This window comes from Vulpes vulpes, chromosome 4 (genome assembly GCF_048418805.1).
Source record: "Vulpes vulpes isolate BD-2025 chromosome 4, VulVul3, whole genome shotgun sequence".
NCBI lineage: Eukaryota > Metazoa > Chordata > Mammalia > Carnivora > Canidae > Vulpes > Vulpes vulpes.
Genome location: NC_132783.1, coordinates 132,236,331 through 132,245,095, shown reverse-complemented (window position 1 = coordinate 132,245,095; position 8,765 = coordinate 132,236,331). Strand labels below are relative to the sequence as shown.

General features: G+C 50.0%; 1 protein-coding gene across 5 annotated transcripts in view; it reads left to right on the top strand.

The window, feature by feature from the left end:
* Positions 1-1,251: 1,251 nt before the first annotated feature.
* RAI14 (retinoic acid induced 14) overlaps positions 1,252-8,765 on the top strand; it is a 136,306-nt gene continuing 128,792 nt past the window's right edge. For 2 of the 5 annotated variants that reach the window (XM_025984086.2, XM_025984083.2), the window contains exons 1-2: positions 3,103-3,219; positions 4,663-4,768. The gene's annotated coding sequence lies outside the window, so the exon portion shown is untranslated. Of the gene's footprint in view, positions 1,433-2,193; positions 2,298-3,102; positions 3,220-4,662; positions 4,769-8,765 lie in introns of those variants that run through there. The other 3 variants (XM_072757118.1, XM_072757119.1, XM_072757122.1) reach the window with 3 other exon arrangements.

Sequence of the window (8,765 nt, the reverse complement as noted above, 5' to 3'; positions counted from 1 at the left end):
GGTTCACATCTCGGAGCATCGTTTTATTCCCAAGGGATACAGGACGGGAAGAGGAGCGCATGGCTCGCTTTAAACGGGCTATTCATCACTTTCCAAAAGAATCTCTGATGTGTGATTTCGGAAGACCATGCAGCACAGTCACTTGCCAGTTCCCAGTTCCACAGCTTTTGCTCCCTGTTTGACAAGTTACCCGTTACAGCGAACACAGCCTGTTGCCTTGGGGGAGCGGAAGAGGCAGATACACTCTAACGGGGAGACCATCCAGTCGCAGCCAAGATGCACCCTTTTAAATTGAACTGTTTGGGTGAATTTCACTTTCGTTGGAACTGATTTCTTTTTTTTGTTTTAAAGTTCAAATGACTTCCAGTGGATCCCACCACAAAGGACTCGTGTCGTTTATTCTAGAAAGCCTCCTGCCCTGCGTAAGGCTGCAGAGCTAACCCAGAGGAGGAAGGGGGCCTTGGTGAACCTAGACTTTTTCTAAGCCAGAGCTGGTTGGCGGGACCAGAATGAATAGGAAAGCAGCCCCAGACTCAAGGAGTAGGTGGGGGGCTTGGAAACCCTGGGAATCAGGGAGGAGCCTGTGATGATTGAAAGGCGGGTTTCCGCGGGCTGGAGCAGGCGGAGACGCCGCGGGGGGCCCGGGCGGGGGGTGGGGGGCGCCCTCCGCGCGTCCCAGACGCGGTTTGGGGGCGTCCGCGGCCGGGCCCCTGGGAGCAGGGGCAGGTTTGTCCTTTGTAAGTCCTGAGCCGAGCCACGCTCCGCGCAGCGGCTCCTCTTGCCACCTGATGAGCGTCGGCAGCCGCTGCAAGCGCCCGGCTCCGGGGTGCACACGAGGAGCGGATCCGCCTTCACTTTCTGTCCCAGGACCCTGGAGGACTGAGCCGACCTGACTGGCTCGGCCGGGGACTTCGAGCCCCCCTCGACCACGGGCGAGCTTGGAAGTTGCCCAGAAGTGCAGAGCGCCCGGGGCCTCGCCCGCCCTGACCCGCAGAGCGCCGGGCAGCGCCGCCGGACGAGGGTGGGCCCGGGCGGGCCAGGGCGGCGGGGCCAGGGCGGCGGGGCCAGGGCGGCGGGGCCCGGTCCCGACCCGCGGAGTTCGGGCCCGCGGGGGCGGGGCGGGGCGGGGCGGGGCGGGGCGGGGCGGGCGAGCACCTCCCCCCCGGCCCGCGGGACCCGGTCGGCGGGGGCCGGCGCCGCGCGGCCACGTGGTGGTGCCGCCGCCCCCGCCCCCTCCCCGCCCGCCCGCCCGCCCCGCCCCCGCCCGCCGGCGCAGCCCGGGAGCCGCGGCGCCCACTGCCCCCCGCGGCGGGGGAGGAGGAGGGACCGCGGCGCAGGAAGCCGAGCAGGAAGCGAGCCCGGCCGCCGCGTTTTCCTGGGGAAGCGGCGGGTGGAGCGGAGCCCGCGGGCCCGGGAGCCGCCGCCCGATGGGGTGAGTGCGGCGCGCCGCGGCCCGGGAGGCTCCGGAGCGGGGGCCCCGCGCGCGCCGCCGCCTTGGGCCGGGGGGTCCCGCCACCGCGCCCCTGTCCGCCGCGGGCGCCGAGGATGCGGATGGGGCGGCCGGGCCGAGTCGGGCGCGCGCTCCCCTCCTGCGGGGGCGCTCGGGGCGCTCGGGGCGCGGAGGGGGCGCGGGCGGGAATGAATGGCCCGCGGGGCGGGGCGACCGGGGCCACCTGGGGGCGACCCGGGGGCGGCCGCCGGTCCCACCTGCCTGGCCCGCCCCGCGCCCGCCCCGGCTGCTCGCCGCGCGCAAACTTGGAGGAGCCGGGGAGCGGGGCGCAAGCGGGGGCCGGGCGGCGCGGGGGCTGCTATTGTTCTGCTCGGCGGTCGGGAGCCCCTCGCCGGCGCAGGGGTGCAGGCTCGCCCCCGCCCTTCGCGCCCTTCGCCGCGCCGCAGCCCCGAGGAGGGGCGGGGGGCGGGTGCTGGAGCTGGGAGGGGCGCCCTGTGGACCCCGCGCCCGTCCGCCCAGGGGGTGGGCGCCCTGTGGACCCCGCGCCCGGGCTTTACTCCTGCAGCGCCCAGGGTGCGCCCGCCGCCCCCCGGGACACGCGCTCCCCTTTGTGTCGGGGGCCCTCGGAGCCCAGGGAGGCGGCGCACTGGGCAGATGGGGACCGCAGAAGCGGAGGGGTTATGGGGCCTCTCCGGGGCTGGGGTCGGGGCCGGGGCCGGGGCCGGGGCCGGCCGTCCGCTTCCGCCGCTCCGAGGAGCCCTGCCCTGCGCCACTTGGTTTCCAGCGGTGGGGGCACATCTGGGGTCAGGGCCGCCCTCCGCGACCCGCGCCGCCCGCAGGCTCCCAGGTGAGCGGGATGGGTCTCCCTTTTCCATCCCGGAGAGGAGAACGTGCTCTCCGGGCTGTAGGGGGCTGGCGGGAGGAGGAACCGGCTTGCCCATCAGTGGGACTCAGCAGAAGCTCGTCCGGGAGAGGAGAGCCTCACCTTGTGGTCTGAGCAAAGTTGGGGAAGAGCTAGTGCAGCCCGGGGAGGCTGGGTTTTGATTGCTCTGGCCCGCACCTGGGCACAGGTGTAGCCTGGGAGTTTCATTACCGGTGGATGTAATCTGATCGTCTTTTCTTTTCTTTTCTTTTTTTTTTTTTTATTTCTTTTTTATTTATTTATGATAGTCACAGAGAGAGAGAGAGAGAGAGGGGCAGAGACATGACAGAGGGAGATCTGATCCTCTTTTCTTAAAAGATGCCTAACCAGTGTCACTTTTTTTTTTCACCCCCTTGAGCTTTTTGTTAAGAGAGTAGACCTTAATTTATCCAGTTCTTATGGTTTTTAACCAATGCTTGCATAACCTGGATTGGGAGAGGTGGTCCTGTGCTGGAGTATCCTGAGGTTTTCATCTCCATTCGTTGAAATCTGTTTCTTTAATTTATTGTAGCATTTACACGCCTTAGACTAGACTTGTTTTATGGCTTTTTTTTTTTTCCTTTTGGGTGGTGGTGGTTGTGACCCTGTTGTGAAAAGTCTTACTGTGAAATTGAATAGAATGAGTGGATGCTGGGGCATGAAGACTCATGGGGGTGTGGGGGTGTGATGGTGTCTCTGGGATTGAAGCTCTGTCTTCAGGCTGCCACTCACCAAAGCATTTTTGAAGCAGGTACGCCTTGCATCACCCATCTTTCAAAGATGAAGAAACTGAGGTTTGGAGGTTAAGGAAACTTGGCTTGCAGTTAGTGGAATATGACGGAGGAAACTTTTCATTTCAGAATAAAAAGTATGAAATATTTCACACATACTTAATAGACACTACTTGTGTTTAAGAGTTGCTAAAAAAAAAAAGTTGCTAATATCTCCATATTGGCTTTGTGTCTCCCCCAATAAAAATAAACCGCAACTGTTGGGTTTTATCCATCCCTCCTCCTCCTCCATCTTCAGGTGATCACTTAGATGAAGTTAGTGTACATAGTTTCCAGAAACGTTTTGGTACTTCAATATATATCCAGAAGCAGTATCTGTGAGCTTGTGTATTTAATATTGTACATAAAAAGCATTTTTTTGTATAGACTGCTTGCATTTTAAAATTTGTCACTATAGTTTTAAGGCACATGTAGCTCTTCAGCTGCTGCAGAAAATTCCAGTATATGAATAAATCATAGTATCCTAATTCTCTTGCCGAGAGAAAATTAGAATATTTCCAATTTTTCACTGTTACACACTTTAGCAGAGTTTTTTTTTTTTTTTTAATAACAGTGTAATTGCAAGCATCAGAGACCTGTTTTTGTTATATACCCATCCATTGCTGGGAAATGGGGGTCTAGGTCATGCTGCATTTATTGTTTCATTCCTCAACAGAAATTTAGGGTGTACTTAGGGTCTCTCTTGCTTACCTATTGAATGAAAAAAGTGAATTTGATCCTTTTTTTTTTTTAAGCTCTAAGATTGTTAGTTGCATTATTTTGTTTTTACAATTCCTATTGTTTGGAGTAAGAAAAGTGCCTCTTTGTATACAAAGCTTTGTATTCCATGTGTCCAGTAGAGTATCTGTCACATATGAAGTCCAAAGTTGAAGCATGAAGCAAACTGTGGTGCTGAGTTTGGGATACTTCTTCCAGAGTCTTTTTCCTCAGGCCTCACTGTAACCTCGGATCACCCACTCTACCTTCTCTTCCTCATTTCTTCAAGCTTGGTAGGATTAAGTAGTTAGAGTAGGAAAATGCTTTTGTAAATGCATACCCAAAGAGTTTATGAAAACGTGTTGACATTTTGCCCCAAATTGTAACCCCTTAATCTGGAAGCAATTTAAGGCATTTAAACACTTGGCTTCCTCATTATTCCTTCAAATTGCCAGGCACATTCCTGCCTTGGCCCTTGCATTTGCTGTGCCACTATCTGGACCACTCTTCCCCTAGATCATCTCTGTGGCTGTGCTTCTCGGGACACCAGGCCTCTACTCGGGTGTCCATCACATCAGCTACCCCTTTCAGTACACCCTGCCCCTCTGTTTTTTTTTTTTCTTCACAGCACTTAACACCGTCTAGCTCACCATGTATTTTGAGCTATATTATTCTAATTATTAGAATAGAAACTCAGCGAAGACAGGAATTTTGTCTCTTGTTCACTGCTGTACTGCTAGTGCCTGGAACAATGTTGACAAACAGTAGTACTCAAATGTATAAATGAATGAGTATAATGCTCTTTGTGTGTTTTTTCTACCTAGAATATCTCGTTTAGTACATTTTGGATATCCTCAATGGTGCTGGTGCCTCCACAGCTGTAACCGAGTCTCCCAAGAGGTCCTATTTACAGGTTCCATCAGGATATAAGTAAGAAACATAACATCTAAAGAAAGCCCTCTCTTTAAATATAATTTATCCTACAAAGTACTTGTCTTCCTATTTTTTTCTGCCAACATTTGCTTAAAGCTGAATTCAGAAGAAAGCATAAGTAACACGATGCTTGGAAGCACACCCATCTTTCCTTTTCTCGATAACTTAGCTTTCCAGCATTTTAAATGTGGAAGACTGCCTTTCCACACAGCATCTGCACAGACAGCCTAGCTGTAGTCTCAAGTAACGCCAACCACACCGAATTTCTGAGACTAGAAAGTGTATTTTTCTGAATCATTTGCAGAGGGTATACTCATTTTTGCTGACTGTCTATTTGTGGTGAGGTGTTTTTGGGGGGTTGGAGGAGGGAAGAGGACCTTTAATCTGAAGATACAAAAGCAACCAGTATATAGTAGGGTACCTAGAAATAATTTAAAAATTGTCACATCATGAAATCCATGGCTAATGTTCCTAAAAACATTCACTGTTACAGTGTCTTGCGTTATTTTGCTAGAAGCCAATGGAATTTTCTCTACTTGCATGATGAGTATAGGAGTTGACAAAGCTAAATATATCAAAGGCCTCTGGGGTATGTTTTAAGTGGGTGATAGGAAAAAAACCGTAGACTCCTTATGATACTGATGGCATCCTTTAAAAAAATCACTAATGTATCAAAGTACAACCTTTGTATCCTCTGTAATAAAATTATATTGAAAGAAATCAGTTTATTATGAGCCCAGAAAGGGTTAAACTTCAAGCTGAAAACTGTAGCATCTTAATAAAAAATTGTATGCTTACATGATCTAGAGACTTCTTTTTGGTTTATCCGTACCCCTGAAAAGTGCAGGTGGTTTAATGAAAGAGAAGGATTGTTAGTAACCATCAATTTCCCAACCCCAGCCGTCTAGAGTGAGCAAAAAACGAGTCTTGGACATTAGATTCACTGTTGAGTATCAGTAAATTTAGTTGTGGTTTTATTTTATTTTATTTTTGAGATTTATTTCAGAGAGAGAGTGAGCAAGCAAGTGCATGGAGGGGCTGAGGGTGAGAGAAACCCAAGCAGACTCCATACCGAATGCAGGGCTCAGTCTGGGCTGGATCTCAGGATCTGAGCAGAAACTAAGTCCCACGCCCAGCTGACTGTCACCCAGGCACCTCTCCAGTCTCTATTTAACACCCTTCACTGTGTGTTTCAGAACAAATTCTTCTATTTGGATGAAGGCAGTCTGCCTCCTTCAGCTTTGTATTCCACGTGTCCAGTAGAGTATCTGTCACATATGAAGTGCTTACTGTTGCTTGAATTACATGCACATGGGTCACAAAGCCTCCCGTGGAGGTTATCAGATATTTAGCTGTGCTAGTCTAGAATTTAATGATCAAAAGGCAGAGGAGAGGAGCCAAGGTAGGTTGAAGTTTAGAAGACGTTGTAGGTCTCTTCTCTCCCCAGACAAAGCCACTTCACTTTTCTAAGCCTTAGATCCGTCTGCTGTATTTGAGAAACATGACCACCCTTCAGAGAAGCCTGTGCATTGTGTTTTGACTGCTACTCAGTGGTTATGTGTGTGGCGGGTCATTTCATCTACCTGGACCTGCTTCTGTAGTGTTCATGGGCATACAGTGTCTTGCTGTATCCATACCATGACCATCGGTCACTCCTGGGCAAGGGGAAACCTTCAGAGTTCCTCATGATTTGTTCATCTCTCCTTCTAATGAATGAATCTGATTGTGAGAAAAATTGCTTGTAGTCCAAGAAGTTTACTTGTACTGTGGGAGAAAAACGTAGACTTTTCCTTTTTTCCTTAAGTTGACAGGTTAGTGAATGCCAAAGTTTATTATCCAGTAACCTAACCTAAGCAGTTCATCCTCTATCAATTTCCCTCACAATCATTTATATTACTTTTTTATACTGCAGCTCAGCTTTTCTTATCCCTGTGAGGTATTGCGGTTGGCAAGGAGCAAAATCCGTCTTCTCTTTGCTTTTTGGTTTATGATTTCTAGATGAATTCAGTTTAATCGAGAATGTTTTGTTTTTCTTTTTTAAAGTGCTGACAAAAAACCCAGCCACAGCAGCAATCTGCTAGACTCTGTTCACTACATCTGTCCAGTTCTTTTTGCTGGCTGCAGTGATAGAAACTCAGCCAGAAAAAGAAACTCTGGCAGAGCTCATTGGTGAGGAATAGAAGGCTGAGCAGCTTCCTTTTGCTCTAGGGCAGCACGGAGTAAAGTGTCCTCCAAGAGGAGTCCATTTCGCAAACCAGGGAAGGCCATTTAGCAGGGATTTCTGAATGTTTTTGAATCAAAGGTGGATACTTGCAAACCTGAAACAGGTTTTGGACCGTTTTTACTAGGGAGAAATTCTCATATGCAGTGATGCTATATACATTCATAATCTTTGTCAGTTTATGTGTTAAGCCCATTTATGAATCTCTTAGGACTCCCCAGATTAAAAGCCTAAGATCTATTGAAGGGACCTGAAAACCTTATCAAATTTATGCTGTTTACCTTTAATAGCTACCTCTTAAGGATCAACAGTACAATTACAAGGAGCCTATTTTTTATCCGGTGCCACTATCCCCGACCTGATAACCTGTCATACATGGGTGAAAAGAATTATGCCCTCAATTGGAAAAGCGGTCATTTGTTGCTATGCCAACCAGTTGACATACCACTGACCATTCTTAGGAACTGTTTCTACTGGATGCAATAGAATCCTGTTCAGAAATAATGAGTGGATGGATAGCATGATTTTTTTTTTTTTTTCCACAGAGACCTGATGAATTCCAAGGACAGGTCTTGAGTTTCTCACCCCAAGGACAACCTATTTCTTGGGCCTCCACAATCTGCTTTTCAGGTGGCAGCAGTCTCCTTACCTGCTGATGTGGTAGGGAACTGAACTGTCCCTGGGCCCTACCTAACAATCCTCCTAAGCTCTTTGCTCAGTCCAGTGGAGGAAATATTCCCAACACACTCTGTTCTTTTTTTTTTTAAGATTATTTATTTATTCATGAGAGAGACATAGGCAGAGGGAGGAGAAGCAGACTCCATGCAGGGAGCCTGATGCGGGACTCGATCCTGGGACTCCGGGATCATGCCCTGAGCTGAAGGCAGATGCTCAACCACTGAGCCACCCAGGCGTCCCAACACACTCTTTGTTCTACTCATCTTGGCCTCCTAGCCTATTGGGGCTGCCTCTAGGAAACCTGAAGGAGACCGGGCCACTTTTCCTGCTTGGGGAGCTGACCCTCATCTGATTTCCCTCTTCCAAAGAAAATCATCCTTCTGTGGGAGGTAGTAGACACTGGGAGGAGGTACTGCCATTGTTAGCCACATACATGGAGCTCATTCTGTCACTGTTCACCTTAGGTGACATCCTTAATCTCTTCAGTCAAAAATTGGGCCAAAAGGGATATGTACCTGCCTATAGCAGGGCTCCTGATGCAAGCTCTACAAGTCCGTTTAATTGAATTGAGCTCCTTTGTCCGCTTCTGGAGGTCCAGGCTGGTCTTAGTCATTGTCATATTTCTTGTAAGCAACCCATGTTGATGGAAAGAGGTTAGGAGATCCATAGGTGAATGATGATAGCTGCCTTCGTGGAGCTTACAGTTTTAACCAGGTTGACACATTTGCAGTCTATTATAGCATAAAGCTGACTGTTAATGGTTGGGATAAAGTGCTGCGGGAACTCGTTTTACAGCTGGATTGAGGCCTAAGGAAGTGAAATGACCCCTTAGAAAGTGACCTAGTAAGAGGCAGAGCTAGATAGACTTCAAGTCTCACTGCTTACAGCACAGGGCTTCTAAATGTTGTCCTTTTCAGTCTTTTCCCCCCTTGTAGACAGTGACCTTGGGAGTCCTATATGTAGCTAATTCCAGTTGATGTCCACAAAGAAGACCAGTATAGACTTGAACAAGCTGGGATGGAGACCAGTGGGGAATCCCAGGCCAGGCAGATGGCATTGAGCAGGGACATGAAGGTCAGAAGGTACCAGAACCCA